General features: G+C 39.5%; 1 protein-coding gene and 1 long non-coding RNA gene across 14 annotated transcripts in view; both read left to right on the plus strand.

The window, feature by feature from the left end:
• The window catches only part of CadN (neural cadherin), a 409301-nt gene that overhangs the window by 272063 nt on the left and 116238 nt on the right, over positions 1 to 21000 (plus strand). The window lies entirely within an intron of this gene.
• On the plus strand, positions 3057 to 4867 carry LOC141426224 (uncharacterized). Of its 2 annotated transcripts, XR_012451214.1 has the most exons (5): positions 3057 to 3710; positions 3800 to 3900; positions 3974 to 4059; positions 4132 to 4284; positions 4374 to 4867. It is a non-coding gene; the product is annotated as an uncharacterized lncRNA (long non-coding RNA). The 2 variants fall into 2 exon arrangements; XR_012451213.1 differs by having other exon boundaries at positions 3974 to 4284.

The following is a 21000-nucleotide window of genomic DNA, read 5'->3' on the forward strand; positions in this document are numbered from 1 at the left end:
GGCAACCCTCGCATTGTCACAAACCCTTGGGAGGCACATCTCCTGCGACATCCTTGACCTTTTCCCCGTTTATGCAAGGACCAGTTCTTTTCGTCTGCGTGGATTATTTTAGTAAAATTTTCACATATGTTTCCTTTGCGTAGCGTTACGGCCAAGGCTATTGTAAAGTGTTTGGAAGGGAGTGTTCTTACGCGATGGGGTCTGCACAATACATCTATGTCGATAACGGTCCCCATTTCGTTTCGCGGGATTTCAGAGATCTGATGAAGAAATATAATGTTCCTATGTGTTTTACAACCCACGCATCATCCGCAGACCAATCAGACCGAGCGCTTAAACCGCGATATTGTACGCGCCATTGCCTCGTACGTGGCTTCTGATCATCGTACATGGGATCAGAACATACCAGAGATACAAATGGCACTTAATACGGTGGTCCACGAAAGTACCAGTTCCCCTTTTATCTGAACCATGGTAGGAAATGGTGATAGACGGAGCTTTGCTCAATCTCGATGTTCCGGTCGACCCGGTGTCGGGGTACTGGAGCGCGAGCCATTTTCAACTAACTTATCTAAGCTACGTGGCATTTACACTACGGTCCAAGTCATCTTCGGAAGCTTATGACCGAAACGTGAAGTATTACAACTTTCGGAAGCGCCCATCCAATTTGAGGAGGGCCAGATCGTTACAAGCGATGCTTTCCTTGTCTAATGCCAATAAATATTTCAGCGCAAAACTCTCACCTAAATTCAAAGTGCGTGATTAGCGCGAAACACGGCCCTTTGGTTTATTCCTTAAATCTTTAGAAGGAAAACCGTTGGGCAGATTCCATATCAAGGACTTACTCGAGCGAGGTGAAGATCGCCGGATGCCGTCCTCCCCCAGTAGTTATTTGTTTTTAGGATAAGTGTTATTTGTTTGATCTGCTATCTGTTCGGTTCCTGGCAAGTGTAAAGCTAAGCGAACGACAAGCCCCATGTATTTAGTAATGAATGTTAGTGTTACGCTAGTTCATCTGTTTCTACTCATAAGCGAATAGCAATAGATACCCGTTGTAATTTAAGTATATCTATGACCGGACTTGTAGTATATTTATGGAAAGGAGCAAATTTGTCCTGTCGGTTGGCTATTTCGGGAAAGAGAAACGATAAGAAAGACTAAGTAATCTCCAAGAGATCACATGACCGGACTGTATGGAATTTATAGAATGGAGAAGATTCTCCTGTCGGTTGGCTAATTTAGGGAAGAGAAACGATAAGAAAGGCTAAAATATTCAAAGAGATCATCCCGGGAACTTTTGAAGATTGTAAATCAATAATAGTGTCACGCTAGATAATTGTTTCGTACTGTGCCGTCAGAAGTTAATTTAAGAGTTCTGTAAATTAGGAATAGTTTGTGATACGGAAGGGACTCTCTGCTAACAGAGCAAGTCTCTTTCCTAAGGAACCGGAATAGGGTACCGTGTTTCTCCTTTCTTTTTTAAAATAAGGACGTCTGCAGATAAGTAGACATCAACTTCCTCCTTAAAAGGGTCTCAGGCTGTGTCACGCCCCTTCTCATAGGTTAACACTCATTGGCTGAGTGACTCTCCTAACCTATCTATTTTTAAGTTCTTTGACTTACTACTCTCTTGATGGCTGAGTGTCTCGCCTATATTCTAGTAATTTTGGGTTACTTTCCAAAATGTTTTCCGTCTCGTAGGACACGTATATCCTATCGAGGTGGAACCTCATGTCTTTCTAAGTTTTTAGTAAGCGTATTTAGGTTCACAACTGTGCTGTTATGATGCTTATATCAAATGTGCATGCTCTTTTAATAAGTTTTATTTCTAGGTTTTACGACGAAAGTCTGTCGACGGCGTTCCGTTGGATACCTCCCATCGAACGTGTGGACCTTGAGTCTTTATTAGTTACAGTTGTAAGTCTGTAAAAAGCGTTTGAATAGGTTCTAACTATCAAACATGATTACTCTTAGTTTGTGGTTTTGCTGTTACAGATTCCTGGTGGCCGATTTGCTAGTAATGTTCTGATAGACCTTTTTCTATCGAACCTGAACGCTCCACTTTGGAAAAATAGGTTCTTTTAATTTCAGGAATAAGACATGGTGAAGGGTATTACCTTAAGATAAAAAAAAAACGTTCTCATGGTTGTTGTCCAGTCCAAGGAACTCTTGCCAGCTCATTTGTAAGTTTCCAATTCTCATGAGCGTCAACCTGTTTGGTACGTTTCATCTTTAGTTTAAGATATGAGACAGTATGTATTTGTCTTTATTGGATGGTTTTCTTTGACTTTCTGTTATCTACGGTGCCCTAGCCACCGCGTGGGAGTTAGTGTTAGTATAGTAGTAGATTAGGAGGCGACCAGTCACGTTTCACGCTAGTGGCCCGTCTCCTGTCTATGATTTAGTCGTCTTGCCCTATATGGCCGAGACGTAGGCTTATTTAGGAAGTCTTTTCCAATTATTTTCTTTTGTTGTTGATGTAGGCGGTTAGGTAAGTTAATTACCTTTCTAAGCAGACCAGGAGTAGGTTCTGTATTCTGTAGTAGGTTGGAGGTGGATAAGTCGCGTTTTCCGTTAGTGGCCCCTTCTCCAACCTATGATTTAAAGCGTCTACCCTTTTTAGGCATAGGCGATTAATACTTTGCGTGTTGACGTTCGCTGAGAGCGAAGTAGCTCATTTGTAAGTCCTGCTAGGACTATTCTCTAGTTTATAAGTTGTAGTAGGTCTGGGATGGACAAGTTACGTTCTCCGCTAGTAGCCCATTCCGGCCTATGATTTCATAATCTTTCCCAAATTGGCAAAGATTCCTCCAAAGTGACTTTAACCTTACACATTCTTATGTGTAAAATAATTTTATTTCAGAATTTCTTCAAATTCTGAAATAAAATTATTTCTCCCAACTGAAACCCTACTGTAACACCCGAAATCTGGTATTACGGTTTTTAGATGCGTTCTTCGGGCAAATGGGTGATTGGTACTGACCTGCCGTATGAAGACGTATCCCTAGCTCATGATTTGAGTACCTTTCTGATTCTATTTGTCTTCCAAAGGCATGGTAAGCGGGATAAACATTGCAGCCACTGATACACTTCGTATATGTGATTTTTACACTGCAATTGACCAACTGCTGGCGGCTTATCATATCACGACGATCCTTTCTTTCTGTAGAACACTACGAAGTTCACATTTATCTCGTAAAACAATACAAAACCTTTTATTTTCCATCGTAAACAACCTCATAGGATGATCTTTCGCCGGGAATGTCGAACTGCCAAACTGACAACTTCGCTGACGTTTGACAGGTCGATAAAGATGGTGCTACACGATATTGATTGCCGATTTTTGATCTTTAGTTTACAATTCTAGGTTTCCGGCTGCTGTTTAGTTGCTGATTCATTTTGTATTGACATCCTGCGATGCGCTGCCATTCTTTTGGGAGCAAATAAACACTTTTCTTTCTTCTTCTTTTTGTTACGACTCGGTATTACGCGACCGAGTGAAATGTCTTTTTGAGGTTGGTAACACGGCGATGTCTTTTTGAGTCGGTCGGATTCTACCGGCCATTTTGGCAGGATGACCGGCAGATATCACAACGGGAGCGGCGTCTACATGCTTTTGTGGTTCTAAAGTGGAATACATGAGTGCTTTTCGACATCCACGTTATATTTGAGCCTAGTGGTAGCTCCATCCGCCGCCACCGTGCTGAATCGTGAGTACTAACAAGTGGATTCTCTAAACTTTGACCGTCGCGCTTGTCGATGAGACGCCAAGTTGATACGTAACTTATTTTTGTTTCAGATTCCTCATGATGATTCCCTGACCCTCTTTTAAACTAATAAAACATAGCGGACCCATGTATAAAGGCCATCTATATTAAATACTACGTCGTAACGCAAATGGTAAGTCTTACATAGACGCGCTGTTGGGAGGGCGTTATATAGATGTTGTACTAAAAGATCGTACTTATTTCAGATCATCCAGCGCTCAACTCTAACTCTAACACAGCGGGCCCGTGTCTAAAGGTCGTCTATATTATATACTGCGTCGTAACGCAAATGGTAAGTTTTACATAAACGCGCTGTGAAGAGGGCGTCGTTTAACTGGTGTACTAAGACATGTACTTATTTCAGATCGTCCTGCGATCTACTCAAACACAGTGGACCCGTGTCTAAAGGCCGTCTATATTATATACTGCGTCGTAGCGCATATGATCGTTAGACGCACAACTCCAACACCGCGGCCTGTGTCTAAAGTCTAACCTCTTCTAGTAACCTACCCTTATGGTGAGTGTCTTGAACATTTTAGCTTGACGCTTCGGGTTCAAATAGTGTTGTTAAACATTTGCACTAAAGTGAGTTTTTCTTCATTTTAGGGTGTCAAGTACGGGGCAAGGAGTGTTGTGTGTCTCGTGGTCATCGTCTAGCAGGGGGCGAGCAAGCGGCCGTCGATCTCTGAGGACGGGCTGTGCACGTGATGTTACTCATTGCTTAAACTTTCTTTATTTAAATTCTTGTCTGGGGAACCGATCCTTACACCCTATAATTTGAAACCAAGCGCCTCTTTTGATGAAACCACGTAGATAGGAGTTTAACTTGCAACTGCAAGCGTGTCCTCATGTTACTACTCTAATTTTAAATAACTATTCTCGACCTGTAACCAGACCATTTAGGTCTTACATTGTTAATAAATGTGTATAACTTGATTGGGTATATTTGAGTATCCAAATATAGGTAATTAATTTACTACTCTAATTTTAAATAAGTGAAATAAGCTTTACTTAAGGCTATAATTGTTAAGAAAGGTGCATAACCCTATTGGTTATCCAGGGATGAGTATTTGACTTGCTACTCTATTTTTAAACCCCTGATTAGATCTCATTAAGGTCTTAAACTTGTTTTCAACGGATGAATACACGACCATGAGACGAGAATTCCTAGTTTAATTTAACCAGTCCTGTTTGTGGTGCGGCCAATCTTTCTACGGCGCCCAAGGTTATTTCGGCCGTACCCTCAAGCCAGCCGATCGCACGACCCTACTTCATGCCGCGCTAGCCGGAGCGGCCCTGGGTTTTGGGGTATCCTCGTGACGGACCCCAGGGTGAAATCACAAAGTAAATAAGACCGAAATATTCTCCGTTACAAGGGAATAAATAGTACATTTTGAGTATTTTTTTTAGTATAATTGTTCTTTATATTTGTATAGGTACCATCAGCCAAATATGTGGTCTACCACCCTAAAGTTGATAATCGTTTGCATGTCATAAAACAATAATGCCAATAGACTTGTCTGTCAACTTGAAAGTTCGACTTTAGCGACATTTTCATTTGATAGAAAGTTGTTTAAAAATTGATAGACCAATTATTTGGCTGATGGTACACCCGCCATTGTGACTCTCACAAAATTAGGTAAATTAAATTTCGTGCAAAAAAATTTTTTTTCGTGTGTAACATTTTTCTAGTATCCAAAAAAAATTTAATAAATGATATGTTGAGGTACTAAAAAGGTAGTAAATACTTACTAAGAGATAAATTAGTTGTTTTTCCTCGAACTGTGTAAAAAAAAGTGGTCCAGACATCCTGACGTCAGAATGTCTGGACAACTTGCATACTCGGTTTTTTATTGTCTATCGAAGTACTAATTATTTTAAGTTAGGTATCAAATAGTAGCAAATAGGTAGTAAATTTTGGTATTTTCTGAACATCATATATCTCCATTAGTCCAGGGGTTCTGACGCTTACCGGAAAATGCACAGTTCCCGAGGGAACAGCGCGCGGTAACCGAATTCCACGCGGACGAAGCCGCGGGCAAAAGCTAGTATGAAATAAAGAGCCTTGTCATCGCTTGTATGAAATAACAAACAATTAGTCACCATAGAGATATGTTTTGATACTCATCACATTAAATTGAAACATGCAATTTTTTGCCAAATGAACACTTAAGCTCTATTTAAACACTTGTATCCAGCCGAATTGGACAATTATTTTGATAATAAAGTAAGAAAGAAAGAAAACATTTATTCGTGACATTTACAAAGCAGAGAAACATAGAAACATGGAAATCGAGACATTTTATCACGAAATGGTCCCAACTCAGCATGATGTCAACCTTGCGGCTTGATAATGATTGAATTAAAGCTTTTTTTGTTAATTTTTAATATTTTATTTTAGAGTATGTATTCCCCCGTGCTAGACTCCAATTCGCACTTATCCAGTTTTTTTGTGTAAAAAACATACTTTTGTCACTTAGAGACAGCTGTTTTAAAAGCACATAGGGTCACGGAGTAAGAAAGCAATTTAAATTTGTTTGTTTGTGTGTTTGTTTATACTCTTTATTGTACAAAAAGGAAAAACAAAAAGGTTAAAAAAAGTAAATTGTTAAGTTAATTTAAATAGATATCCTCCTTAAAAAAAGTCTGATTTAGCTAACTAAGTCATCAAAATAAAAAGCCAATTAAAATTTGCGTCTATTTGCTCCTGGTGTGACGCGGCGCGGTTTTGACTGATTGTATTTTATATTGCTTTGAGTTTACATTGTAATTATATTCTCATTAAAATTTGAATCGATTAAAATTTTTTGTAGACTTTTTAATTCGAATTTTAAGTGGCTAATACGTACTTTGTTCCAAATGTAATCCAATAGGGACTACGCCGAAAATACGGCAGTTAATTTGTATTGTTAACTATTACAAGCTACAATCAGTAAACTGTCACCCGGTGATTGTTATGCAAATAGCCATTGTAGTATCCAGTTAATTTGTTGTAAATGCCACCATTAAGTGAAGATTAAATTTGCACAATAAAAGATAATTGCTAATAAGGCAAGATAATGTTTAATCAGGTAACATTAGGTAAGGAAGACAACATTACGATAGTATCCTAAGTACCTACGTTGATTGTTTTTTACCCCTTTTACGTATTGATGTTGGCAGCAATTCAATATTTTGTATGTACATACATATATGTGTAATTTCTAGTCTAGAGCAATACTTGTTTTAGTGTTGTTGTTTGTTTTTATGTTCGACCGGGGCAATAGAGTAGGTCACTAGTTGTGTTATTTTTCCGAACAAAATGAAATTATTTTTCGTAACTGAAGGCAAAATAAAAATTAAAAACTTTATGGCCTTGTCCCGTCTGTCTCTTTGTATGCCGGTATGTACAAATTATGTCCTTTGCAATCGGCTTGGAAACTAACTATAAGGTTATGTGAATTTATTTAATTATCGCTACATATTTTCTGTAATTAATTACAACACGTGCAACCGAAGGAGTGTTTTTTCTGTTAGTAATTCGCAATATATTATTACTTAGATAGGTTTTGAGAAGGATTAACTAGTGTGTCGTGGGTTAAATTATTAAAATTTCAGTTCGAACGCTTGTCAACTTTACATTATCACTGGCCAATTTGTATCCCGGAATAATGCAAGATTCCTTTGGGATTGGGATACCTACAGACAAAATTCTTTTATTTATTTATATACATTCATTTCATGTTCATTTACTTAATAATATTATAAACCCCCTTGCAAAAAAATGGGCACCTATGGTTTTTGTATTTTATGTGCATGAAAGCTTACTTTCCAAGCTTCAATACAATACAATACAATACAAAGACTCTTTATTGTACACCAGACATAGTGTTACGTTCGTGGGGTGGGTTCGTGATTGAAAAGCACTTTTAACACCGATGAATAAGAGTAGGATTTATTTTCACACTGTTACTTAACTTTACAAAACACTTAAAAACAGTTCACAGTAATTTCGCACTCTAAAACTCACTTACTAGTCGCTTTGATTATCTTCGATGTTTATCGCTCGGTATCGCATTCGAAACTGTCCTCCGCCGCAACCTCACCCGGCTTATATACCCCCGGTGAATCGGTCCACAAAGTTCGAGAACAGTCCAGCTAGGACGTCATACCTACATCTCGAATGTTCCGGAAACGAGTAGAGTGTCTGTCTCTTTCATGTGCTATCTCTCTCACACAGTTACTAGAATATTCCGGAAACAGGATCATCACTCTGTTTCTCTCACACATATAGGCTATCCTTGTCACACACCTTCTCGAATGTTCTCAGTATAGCTGTCTCTTTCTAATCGTGCTATCTCTTTCACTCCTATGGAAAATTTCGCCATATACTGAAATGTACCTCAGAGGCCCATAAGGGGTCCTGAAAACGCCTGAAAACGGGTTTTCAGGTTATGGCGTCATCGGATAGAGGGTGGCCTGAAACGGACTGAAAACATGTTTCAGGCGCCTGAAAACGACGGCAACTTGGGTGAAATTTTGATAAACTAATATGTGATAGAGCATCCTCTGAAACGGCCTGAAACCGTATTCCAGCCTACTGAAAACGCCTCCAATGGGTCGAAAAACATGATCAAAGTTTACCACCTAACCCACCGCCGTAACACTGCCCCCTCCTAAGACATGCTCGTCCCGAGCATCATTTGATCCATGGTATTTGGCCAACCGATCAACATGAACAATCTTACAGGGGCTACGCGCGTTACGCTGTATCCGGTATGTGACATCGTTGATCCTAGTGACTACTTTGTACGGCCCTTCCCAACTCGGTGACAATTTCGGGGACTTCCCCTTTTTCCGCATAGGGTTATGTAGCCACACCAACGATCCTTCCTCAAATCTCGTCTGGTTAGACTTCCGGTCATATCTAGTCTTCATCTTTTCGCTGGCCTGCAGTCCGTGTTCACGAACATGATTGTGAACACCATCAATCCGATTTCGCAGTTCACTTGCATATTCTGAAATCGTCTTTGGTGCATCTGGAGGTCGTCCTGTCAGTAGATCCGCAGGTAACCGCAATTCTCTTCCAAAATTAGCACACGCAGGTGTCACGGCCGTGCTTTCGTGAACTGCGGTCCGATATGACATTAAAAAGAGTGGAATATGCCTGTCCCAATCTTTTTGATGGCTGTCAACTACCTTGGCCAAATGTCGTTCCAGAGTCTGATTGAATCTCTCGACCATCCCGTCTGACTGTGGATGATAGGACGTAGTCCGAGTTTTATGAATTCCCATGACTCGGCAAGTCTCCTGAAACACCAGAGATTCAAAATTTCTTCCCTGATCGCTGTGGATCTCAAGAGGTACTCCATACCGACAAAATACTTCCGCCACTACAGTTTCCGCTACGGTGACTGCCTCTTGATTTGGAATGGCAAACACTTCAGGCCATTTGGTGAAATAGTCCATGACCACAAGAATGTACTTGTTTCCGCGGTCAGAGATCGGGAACGGGCCTGCGACGTCCAAAGCAATTCTTTCCCAAGGTGCTCCCACATTATAAACTTTCAGCGCACCTCTACTGCGTGTATGTGGCCCCTTGACCGACGAGCAGCTAGTACACTTCCTACACCAGTCTTCCACATCTTCCCGACAGTGTATCCAGTAAAAGCGTTGTCGAATCTTCATCAGAGTCCTTTTTACTCCTAGATGCCCGCCGGAAATGCCATCATGAAAGGATCTTAAAACATCGCTAACTCTCTTTCTTGGTACGACCACTTGAAGGTGAGCATCCTTTCCGTTCGCTGACTCCCATTTCCTACACAGTACGCCATTGTGCATAATCAGACTTTCCCATTGCGCCCAGTAGCTCTTGGTCACTGTACTCATCGGAGCTACCTCACACCACTTTGGTTTGGGCATTCCACCGTTAATCCAGTCGTAAATGGGTTTAATGTCACGATCTTCCTGTTGTGCTTCTTGCATGACAGCGTCACTCCATTCTTCGCTAACAGTGTCGGTCCTCAACATCTTCACGCAGTCCTTATCCTCTTGTCTTAAACAGTGTTTGCAGTCATCCGGACAAGGCCTTCGGGAGAGGGCATCTGCATTTCCATGTGACTTTCCACTTCGATGCTCGATGGAAAAGTCATATTCCTGCAGTTGTTCGATCCAGCGTGCCACCTGACCCTCGGGGTTCTTGAACTCTAACAACCACTTTAAAGCAGCATGGTCAGTCCTGATTCGGAACTTGCGCCCAAGCAAATATTTGCTGAAATGCTGCAAAGTTTTAACGACTGCCAGCAATTCTCTCCGAGTGACGCAGTAATTTCTCTCGGGTTTCGATAAAGATTTACTGAAATAGGCTATCACAACTTCCTGATCTCCTTTGTTTTGTGACAAGACTCCTCCGATGCCAGTATTGCTTGCATCAGTGTCAACAACAAACTCGTTATCCGGGTCGGGATATTCCAAAATCGGTGTTTCACAAAGTCTCTGTTTGAGATCTGAGAAGGCTGCTGCACACTGATCGTCCCAATTAAATGGTCGTTTCTCTTCCGTCAGCTGGTGCAAAGGCTTTGCTATATCCGAGAAGTTCTTCACAAATCGTCGATAGTACGAGCAAAGACCTAAAAAGGCACGCACTGCTGTCTTGTCTTTCGGTGTGGGCCAGTCCTTAACTGCACTTATCTTTTCAGGATCTGTCTGGATGCCTTCTGATGAAATTACATGTCCCAAGTAGTTAACCTTACGCTTGAAGAATGAGCATTTCTTCGGACTTAGTTTTAAATTTGCGTCACGCAACTTGGACAAAACTTGCTCCAGTTTCTTAAGGTGGTCATCGAAATTTTTACCTACAATTATGATGTCATCCAGATACACTAGGCAAGTATCACCCAGGAGGCCGGCAAGTATTTGCTCCATTAACCTCTCAAAAGTTGCCGGTGCATTGCACAACCCAAACGGCATAACATTAAACTGCCAAAGTCCTTTACCAGTTGAGAAGGCTGTTTTCTCTTTATCTTTGTCCTTAATTTCCACTTGCCAGTATCCACTTTTCAAATCCAAGGTGGAAAACCATTTCATACCGTTTAAAGTGTCCAAAGTGTCGTCTATCCTCGGCAATGGATAACTGTCCTTCTTGGTCACGTCGTTGAGTCTACGATAGTCAACGCAAAATCTCATAGTGCCATCCTTCTTTTTCACCAAGACTACTGGAGAACACCAAGGGCTGGTCGACGGTTCTATTACTTTGTCTCTCCTCATTTCCTTGATCATGTCTTCGACTTCTTTTTCTCGAGCTACTGGAACTCGCCGAGGTCGCTGTCGAATAGGCATGACATCTCCAGTGTCGATCTCGTGCTGCACTACTCCAGTTCTCCCGATATCACTGTCATGTGCAGAGAAGACACTCCTATAGCGCTTTAGTAGATTACGCGCCTTTAGAAGTTCTTCCTCCGTGAGATCATTCTCGCAGTTTTCCAATAATTTTCCAATATCCACAACTTCTTCTTGCAACTTGACCTCGTTTGGACCATGGCAACTCCGTATCCATGAGATTGCCTCGCATCTCCCCATAAGGGTTCCTTTACTTAGGACGTGTTGAGTGTCACTTAAATTAAGAACTCTTATAAATGCTGCGGATGACGTCATTACCACTGTGCGAGCTGGTATCCACGGCTTACTGCCATCTATTTTCTCTATTAGCACGCAGGAATGAGATCCTTGTCTCACACCATGTGGCAACTTCACCGGAACTAGGGCTTGCGATCTCGGTTGAAGTGTAGTCCTTCTAGCGCAGAAGACATGTCCACCCACTTCACCCTCCATAGGAACTTCATAAGCCCCAAATTTCAGCACGCCGCCTTTTAAGTCGATCTTACAATCGTACTTCCTCATAAAATCTAGACCAATAATACAGTCGTCTACGATGTCAGCAATGATGACTTTGTGCCAGTACTTCTTTTCTCCAATCATTACTGACACTTCTTGCTCCCCTTGGACGGAAATGTTCTGGCCGGTAGCCGTTTGCAGCTGAAAGTGGGATGGGTTCGTGATTGAAAAGCACTTTTAACACCGATGAATAAGAGTAGGATTTATTTTCACACTGTTACTTAACTTTACAAAACACTTAAAAACAGTTCACAGTAATTTCGCACTCTAAAACTCACTTACTAGTCGCTTTGATTATCTTCGATGTTTATCGCTCGGTATCGCATTCGAAACTGTCCTCCGCCGCAACCTCACCCGGCTTATATACCCCCGGTGAATCGGTCCACAAAGTTCGAGAACAGTCCAGCTAGGACGTCATACCTACATCTCGAATGTTCCGGAAACGAGTAGAGTGTCTGTCTCTTTCATGTGCTATCTCTCTCACACAGTTACTAGAATATTCCGGAAACAGGATCATCACTCTGTTTCTCTCACACATATAGGCTATCCTTGTCACACACCTTCTCGAATGTTCTCAGTATAGCTGTCTCTTTCTAATCGTGCTACTCTTTCACTCCTATGGAAAATTTCGCCATATACTGAAATGTACTTCAGAGGCCCATAAGGGGTCCTGAAAACGCCTGAAAACGGGTTTTCAGGTTATGGCGTCATCGGATAGAGGGTGGCCTGAAACGGACTGAAAACATGTTTCAGGCGCCTGAAAACGACGGCAACTTGGGTGAAATTTTGATAAACTAATATGTGATAGAGCATCCTCTGAAACGGCCTGAAACCGTATTCCAGCCTACTGAAAACGCCTCCAATGGGTCGAAAAACATGATCAAAGTTTACCACCTAACCCACCGCCGTAACAATAGTAAGCGATACAGAAAACAGATACACAGAAAAAAATATTACAAGGTGAGCAATAGGCGGCCTTATCGCTTAGCTTCAATGCCTAAAAATCTGTAAAACCATAAGTAGGTGCCCTATTTTTTCGCAAGGGGGTTTAGATGTTACTTGATTAGGTTGTAGGTGCATGCCACCCTGATAGAGTATATAATGTCAAATAGTTTCTTAATCTATTCCATAATAATTACATTATAATAAGTATTCCATAGCATATTAAATCATCATTAAAGTAATTAGATATTTTAAGTCAATGTATGTACATATAATAATTAAATTAGCAAACAATGTCAAGTTGCCGAAATTAAAATTACAATATGAACCAGAATAACAATCATAAAAGCAAATAAAATGTTTGAAATTAAATCCCTGTTCAAAATTTAAAAGCATTCTCAGATAGTATTTTGACTAATTTTGGCGTATGTATTCGTAAAGACAATTTAGTTATTTGGCATAACTACAGGCCAAGTGCATAAATATTCTTATGACATTTACAATATCTCATTAAAAAAATCATCAGTATTATAGTAGCATGTAGTAGCAAGTTTTTCAATTTAGTTTTAAATACTTCATCGCTAGTTTCTAATTTAATTGCGTCTGGTAATTTATTTGATATACGTATGCATCGGTCAATAATATGGGTCATTTCTGAACATCGCATGTTTTGTCTTTGGTAACAATATTTGGTTTTTATTTTGTCGCTGTGATCTTAGTTCTTTCTGCACATTTAACAGGTTTGAGTGTTTCCTAACGAATTTTTTAGGGCAAAACCAACTTTTTAAGTAAATAAAGAAAAATTTTAACAAAAAAGTAAAACCGACTCCAAAAAAATAAAAAAATAACAAAAAATGGAACCAACTACAAAACCCTTGAAAATATTTTTCTAGGTAAGTAGGTACGTACTAGCTCGAAGTCGGTGACTCAGCACGAGCCAGCAGGAGTGGGACAATTTACAATAGTCGTCTACCTCACCTACATACCTACTATGTTGGTTTCAATCCCTCCTGCTGGGTCGTGCTGAGTCACCGACTTCGAGCTAGTACGTACCTACTTACCTAGAAAAATATTTTCAAGGGTTTTGTAGTCGGTTCCATTTTTTGTTATTTTTTTATTTTTTTGGAGTCGGTTTTACTTTTTTGGTAAAAATTATCTTTATTTCTCACTTTTTAGTGATTCGTAGCCAAAGAACATCTCACAACGATTCCATTAAGCCCAAACACGACTTAGTTACGTTGTTTTATAACAGAGTTCCGTTGTCTACCTTCTGGCTTCAGCATCAGATCAGTTCGAAAGAATCATTAACTTAAAGCTTCTTCTTAGTCGCTTATCTAGGTAAGTATATTAATCATGATAATTTAAATTTAACCCGTGAAATACTTGTTATTGATAGTAGTAGTTCCGTTGGTCAAATCAGGTCTTCATCATCAGTTCCAATTCACCAAATTATGATTTGCAAGAGCAAATGCACGAGTTACTGCTAAATATATCCAAATTACCATAGGTGTCCCTACAATATTTGAAGAGTTCCCTCGATTTCCTTAAGATCCGATCATCAGATCCTAATTTGCTGCTTATGGGACCTAATTGAAAGCATTCCTAGACGAAGTCAAAAAAAATATTTCAAATCGGTTCATAAATGACGGAGTTCTGAGGTAACAAACATTAAAAAAAAAAAAACATACAACCGAATTGATAACCTCCTCCTTTTTTTGAAGTCGGTTAAGAAATGACAGTGCGTTCTTTACTTAAATGGAATTTATTTAAATAAACGAACAAATTCGATCTAGCAAAAAATTCACAAACAATTTCATATTTATATTTATTTATATATTAAATGGCGAATTAACTAAGTGAAGCCTTTATCAACAAATTAAAGCAAGCATTGGAATCTTAGAGAGTGTTGCATCGTAGATAAAATTTTTCACGTTCGTCATGAAAATACTTGAGACATTTTCCTGTGGCAAATCTGGGCGCGAACAAACAGTTGCACTCCCGACTACCTGTCGCCACTGTGCTCTAACTTCGCCACGTAAACATGTATTTTGCGTAAATGCTCATGTTATTCAGACTCCAAAACTTCATGTACAGTTCAACTCGAAGCAAGAGATAACACTGATTGTTCATTCGCACAGAAAATAGCATGTTACGAGAATAATTTGGTGCCTTGTTAATCAGGCCCGCCATTGAATATGTACGCTGTTTTTAGTATCAAAGAGCTTTAATAGTAAGGCGGTGAGCCACAAAAGGAAATATTCCGAATACTAATTACTTGCCTTAAATTGCCTACCAGATAAACAAATATTCGGAAAACTGCCTCGTCACGCAACCACACAGTGCAGACAGTCCAAAATGCTATTGGCTCTGTGCACGAGATCAGCGCCACCTGGCGTCCGCAAGGTTGTCGGCTCTGAGGTTCTGACGATTTGAAATTTCATTGCGACATTGTGACAAAAATCAAACCTATCACGTATTAATTTATAATACAAAATTACTGTGATACCGTGATTTGGGTGGACGAAGGGCTGTGAATTCATTTTTGGTCATTGAAATTTAATAAGGTACTTAAGTAAAATTTATTAAAAAAGTGTGTTTTATTTTGGTTATGTCAGTTTGTTTACTTCATGTTTAGTCGTACTTTTATTGTAAAACGAAAAAATAAAGCTACTTTAATGGTTTCTTTTCATAATAGTAAACATATATCATTGTTCTTGTATCGCTAGTAATAAATTAAATATCGTTTTCAGTTCAAAATACGTATTATTTTGACGACCGGTTTTGTGTGTATTGCTCAATATAAAATTTCAACCACAAACCGTTTCAAAAGGAAAATTGTTGGTATCTGCTGGATATGTCCGGGATGTAGAGGAATTAAGAACTAAACAGGGACTGTGTTCAATAATTCAAGAAGACAAACATCTATTACCAAAATTAGGCAGTTGTGTCTACTTAAATTGTTTTGTTAATGACAGATTCATGTGAGTATGATAGATGACAGAGCCTACATTATTTCTACTTTTGGCCACTATTAGCGCTGCGATAGATTTCATTACCCCCACCTAGTACTTCGCACCCAGCCAATACTTAAACGTATTTTTCACTTCAATGTGTCAATAGAGACAAGGCCTCAGCAAAATTTGGGAGTTGTCGATATTTTACGAGTGTGCAGGAACCGAGTGACGAGTAGGTACCTACCTACATAGCAGCGGTGAACGCGACGCGCGACGGCCGACGCGCACTCCGATTGTTGCGGCCGGATGCAACTACCATTTCCGTGTTCAATACCCACCATTCACCTGGCGAGCGTTCAACGTTACTCGTTATCGACCATCCAACCCGGTAATTACCACATTCTCTTGTGCTGACTTCCTGAAAAAAGACAATTGTAGACAATTTTCGTGCAAACTGGCTTTGTATCCCACGAGAGATTTCAGGAAGTAGTCAAAAGCAGTATCGTTTCAGAAGTAGTTTTTGCCAAAATGTTCCTTTTTACACACAAGTTTTTTACAGTTTAAAATAAAGCTAACGTCATGTGCCTGTAATAAACAAAAGTGAAACATCTGTTACGTTTCACGATGGAACGTTCAACATTCACTAAAAATATTTCAGCTTTGTGCGAGCGAGGATAGCGGCACAATTATTTTTTTGGGGGGCCGGTCGGCCCGCGTCCTCATTTATCTAAACGCTTGCATGCTAGCGTTGGTTGCAACTCGTTGTTTGATTTCTGGCGCGCGTGGTGGCGGCCGCGAAGCTTTGCCGGGCCCGGACCGTGTTCAGAGCTCGCGGCCTTTCGGCATAATTACAGGAATGCATTGTGCGGGGCGGCCGCAGTACGTGCGCCGTTTACTGTAGTAATTTGCGGAAGAGCAATGAACCGTGAAAGCAAAATACAGCTTTTTCTCGGCTATGTTGCCAAATTGCTTGAGCCTATTTAAAATGAAATTCATTTCATGCAATGCTTTTAAAACGGTGCTTATTTCGTCTTCCCGGGCTTCCTATTAATTTAAAACGATTGCGTTAAAACAGTGTAGCAGCGGGTACTGATATTTTGCTAGCCGCAATTTGTATTGATCTTAAATATTTTCCACTGGAAATCATCAACTTATAACCTACTGTTTTTCACTTCTCTGAGGTTCTTAAGATGCCTGTCTACGGTTCTGTAGTCCTACAAGAAATCCTTATAGTTTTGCCGTGTCCGTCCGTCTGCGGCTTAGCTTAGTTAGAGAATGATAGTGCTAGAAAGCTGTAATTTTGCATGAATATGTTAACTACGCTGACTTTACTAAAGGAAATGGAAAATTAAAATTTTGAAGTAATAGACATGGTAGTTTCTTAAGATAGCCGGTAGGTAGGTACCTGTTTGTACCTGCCTTACACGTAAAGTGGGAGATGTTTTTTTTGTCGTCTAAACCCATAGTATTCAGTAGGTAAGTAAGACCCTTTTTCTATTTAAGGAAGAGCCACTTGGAAATATCAGACGTGTCCCTCCATAAGCTAAACTGTTGGCTTGAACAATTTCAAAAAAAATGATGCTAACTAGTACTATATACCAGTATTATAATGGATTTTAAACCTATCTTTCTACTACTGACTACTACTATCGCGGCCTAGAGAGTTAACCAGTAATATAGTCGATCAAAACTTAATATTGAATATTTGCTGCATATTTGGACGGAAATATACACTGCGCGTGGCCGATTTTATTAATACAGCATAATAAGTTGTTTGTGGGTATACCAACCGTCTTGTTCTAATTTAATTGGCAAAAGTTACTTTACGAATGTGTACTGGCGGCGGCTCCCCGCGAACTCCCGCCACGCCGTAATTTCACATCTTCGCCGCAATTTCGCAATGGTATTATTTCATAACCTCATAAAACGTCATGCGATTTTCGGATGGGATTGCGGCTAACGCGGCATATCGATCGCAAAACTCGCGAAACTAGCGCGAACACCGTCACGGAATGAACCATAAATGCCACTTTATACGTCGTTACAACTCCGTCACGAAGAAGTTCGCCTTAAAAATGCCAATTCACATGAAAGAACAAGAAACAAACAAAAAGTACCTTGCCTAAAATTGCTATATTAGTTTAACGATATTCGCTGACAGAATAACATTGATACGGTTTTTTTATTGGGAAATATTTGTTAAAATAATGCAAAAGTTCTGTCATTTTATTTTTTCATTTCATTTTTAGATTTGTAATATTGGTTTATTTCTGGCACGATTTTTCTCCATTTAGATACCTCTGTTTTTAACCGACTTCAAAAAAAGGAGGAGGTTATCAATTCGGTTTTTTTATGTTTGTTACCTCAGCACTCCGTCATTTATGAACAGATTTGTAAATATTTTTTTTCGTTCGTCTAGGAATGCTTTCAATTAGATCCCATAAGCCCCAAATCAGGATCTGATGATTGGATCCTAAGGAAATTGAGGGAACTCTTCAAATATTGTGGGACACCTATGGTAATTTCGACATATTTAGTAGTAACTCGTGCATTTGCTTGTGAAAATCATCATTTGGTGAAGTGGAACTGATAATGAAGACCACATTTGACCAACAGAGCGACTACGCAATAACAAGTACTTCACGGGTTGAATTTCAATTACTTTACCCCAGTTGCTACGCAATTTAAGCTCGTTGTAATGTATAATGGTGAAATGGAATGGGTGATGTGATGAAGCACCAGGACTCCTCAATAATGAACGTCTCTACATCGGAAAAAGCAATTTTTCGTAAAAGGTCATATTCAACTATTGCATATTAGATCTTTTACATTAAAAAGCGTGAAAAAAATGAATAAAAATTGAGCCGATTACAAATAACCATGAAAATAATTTTCTCCCAGTCTGAAGTCGGTGCTCCAGCCTGATCCAGCAGTGATTGAAGTATGTATGTAGGTGAGGTAGAGAGACGACTATAGCTCCACTCCTGCTGGCTCGTGCTGAGGCACCAACTTCAGGCGGGTAGAAAATTATTTTCATGGCTTTTTGTAGTCGGCTAAATTTTTTGTTATTATCTATTCTACTGGCTATATTCTGGTGATCAATAAAGAGTCATTATATTGATTACAGCTAAATGGTCGGAATATTCTTCATATTTTACAAAAAGTGCGAACGATTCTTGTCTGATGTTTATCTATTTGTTGACTCCTGTTTATTTAATATTATTAAGTAAGATTTCGTTAGTTGATTGCTGTTTTTTATGGCAGGGCTTATGCGTAAGTCGGATGGCTTTACTCTTTATGCCGTTTCCAATTCCTTTCTCAACGAATACCGTTCTGTTCCAGCTTGAGGAAAATTTACATATTTACAGTCCTAATGGTTATAAAAAGGTTATTAAAGAGTTAATAGCTATTGTTATATTTCTTGGTTATGTTTTAACGTTATTTTAAGTTTATGTAAAGACTTTTGTTTTAATTGTGAGCCAATTGCCTGGCTGGAGTACTTATGTTACTTACTAGTAGCAAATGGGTCTGTTTCTGCTAAAAAAAAACATGTTTGTATGAGCGACCGTAATACTCGTATAGTGACCTTGCACATTTATTTTGGAATGGCTTAATAATCATTAGTAAAACCTGATGTCAGCGACGGTGGCTTGTATATAATTATTGACATTTTTTTTCTGTGTTAGTCTTACTTTTCCGTAATCCATACTACCATTGTCAACATGCAACATTACTGGCACAAGCGGCATTTTATCTTAGCCCTCTAGGTTGGTAACGCACCTGCAATCCCTCTGGTGTTGCGGGTGTCCATGGGCAGTGGTGATCACTTACGTTCAGGTGACCCATTCGCTCGTTTACATTCCTTTGTCATAAAAAAAAAGTGCAAAAATAATTCTGTCGAAAAAAAAAATTATTCGCAGACGAACTTGCTGTCAAAAGCTAGTTTAATTAGCATTTTCTCAAACTGAATCATATAGGAATCCACGTACCAGAGTGAAACCTTTGTGTTTCCGCTTTTAGTAGAAATGTCATGTTGATATTCCATACTTTTGTCAAGGAAATCATAGTGAAATAGATTATTTAAAGGTTCCACCCTGATACACGAATCAGTTTGACATGTACTTTCAGTAGCAACTCTATTTGCCTCACTACACCCTGCCAGCTATTAGGGTGGGTCCACACATTTGTATAATTTTGGTGTAAGTATCGTATCTCCATCACGTATTACCGACGAACAACTATCATAATCGTTAGTTTGGACGCGAAAAGATACATGACTATGCGACACGCAGTATCTGATACGTCGCACATCTTACAGCCCTGAACGACCAATGAACGACTAATGATAAAATGTGCTCGAGAAAGATAACTGAACCATGGATACTGGACACTGGAGTACTAATTAAAGTGATGTGCCAAAAGGCACTCGACAGAAAAGCTATTACTTAACCAACTATTCCCTTGGGAATATCTTACCGAAATTGATTTCTAACGATGGGACACGTCGCTCTTAGTCATCATAGTTTTAGTCATGTTTAGTTTAATTAGTTGGTAAATAATAGTTGTGTGTGTGTGTGTGTGTGTGTGTGTGTGTGTGTGTGTGTGTGTGTGCGTGCGTGTGTGCGTGCGTGCGTGTGTGTGTGTGTGTGTGTGTGTGTGTGTGTGTGTGTGTGTGGTACGAGTATTTATAAATAATGGCGTAAGTGGATACTTTTATTACTCCGTTGGATTCGTAATGAAATTGACGAATTCTATTGTTTGTTTAATGAAAAGGATTCTCTAATTAAGTTTCTGTTGGTGACGTTACTCGCAGAACCGATTGTGACACAGTACGACACAAAACAAAGCGCTGGCTGCGGTATATTTTGATAACTCCAATTCGATTCCGTGCGATGATAACCGGATCGGCTGGCTCAGCTGAATGGCTGATCCTAGTATCTAGTAAAAGGTAGCAATAAAATCATGCCGTAAATAATGTGCTAAGTCTTGATTGAGATGATTTCATTACAAAAAGGTGTGAAAACTCAAACACAGCAATAACTTGTACCGTTGAAAATACTGTAGGAGTCATCATTCTATCACACACTTTCTGTTTTTTTTTTTAGTTTGAGTTTGTACCGAAAACAGCCAAGTCCTATTTTAGACAGATTTTAGCCAAAATTACATTCAATTTGAATTAATTTCGATGAAAAACTTTCACAAGGGATGGTTATGATAACAATGAATTACTTATTCCAGATTTATTTTAGCAACTTGTAGACAGTAATTCGTCAGTGTAAGAAAGAATTTTAAGTCATTATTAATTGACGGCCGGATGGCCAAGTGGTTAGAGAAACTGACTACGAAGCTTAAGGTCCCGGGTTCGAATCCCGGCCGGGGCAAATATTTGTATGAATAATACGAATGTTTATTCTCGGGTCTTGGATGTTTAATATGTATTTAAGTATGTATTTATCTATATAAGT

This window comes from Choristoneura fumiferana, chromosome 3 (assembly GCF_025370935.1).
Source record: "Choristoneura fumiferana chromosome 3, NRCan_CFum_1, whole genome shotgun sequence".
Taxonomy (NCBI): domain Eukaryota; kingdom Metazoa; phylum Arthropoda; class Insecta; order Lepidoptera; family Tortricidae; genus Choristoneura; species Choristoneura fumiferana.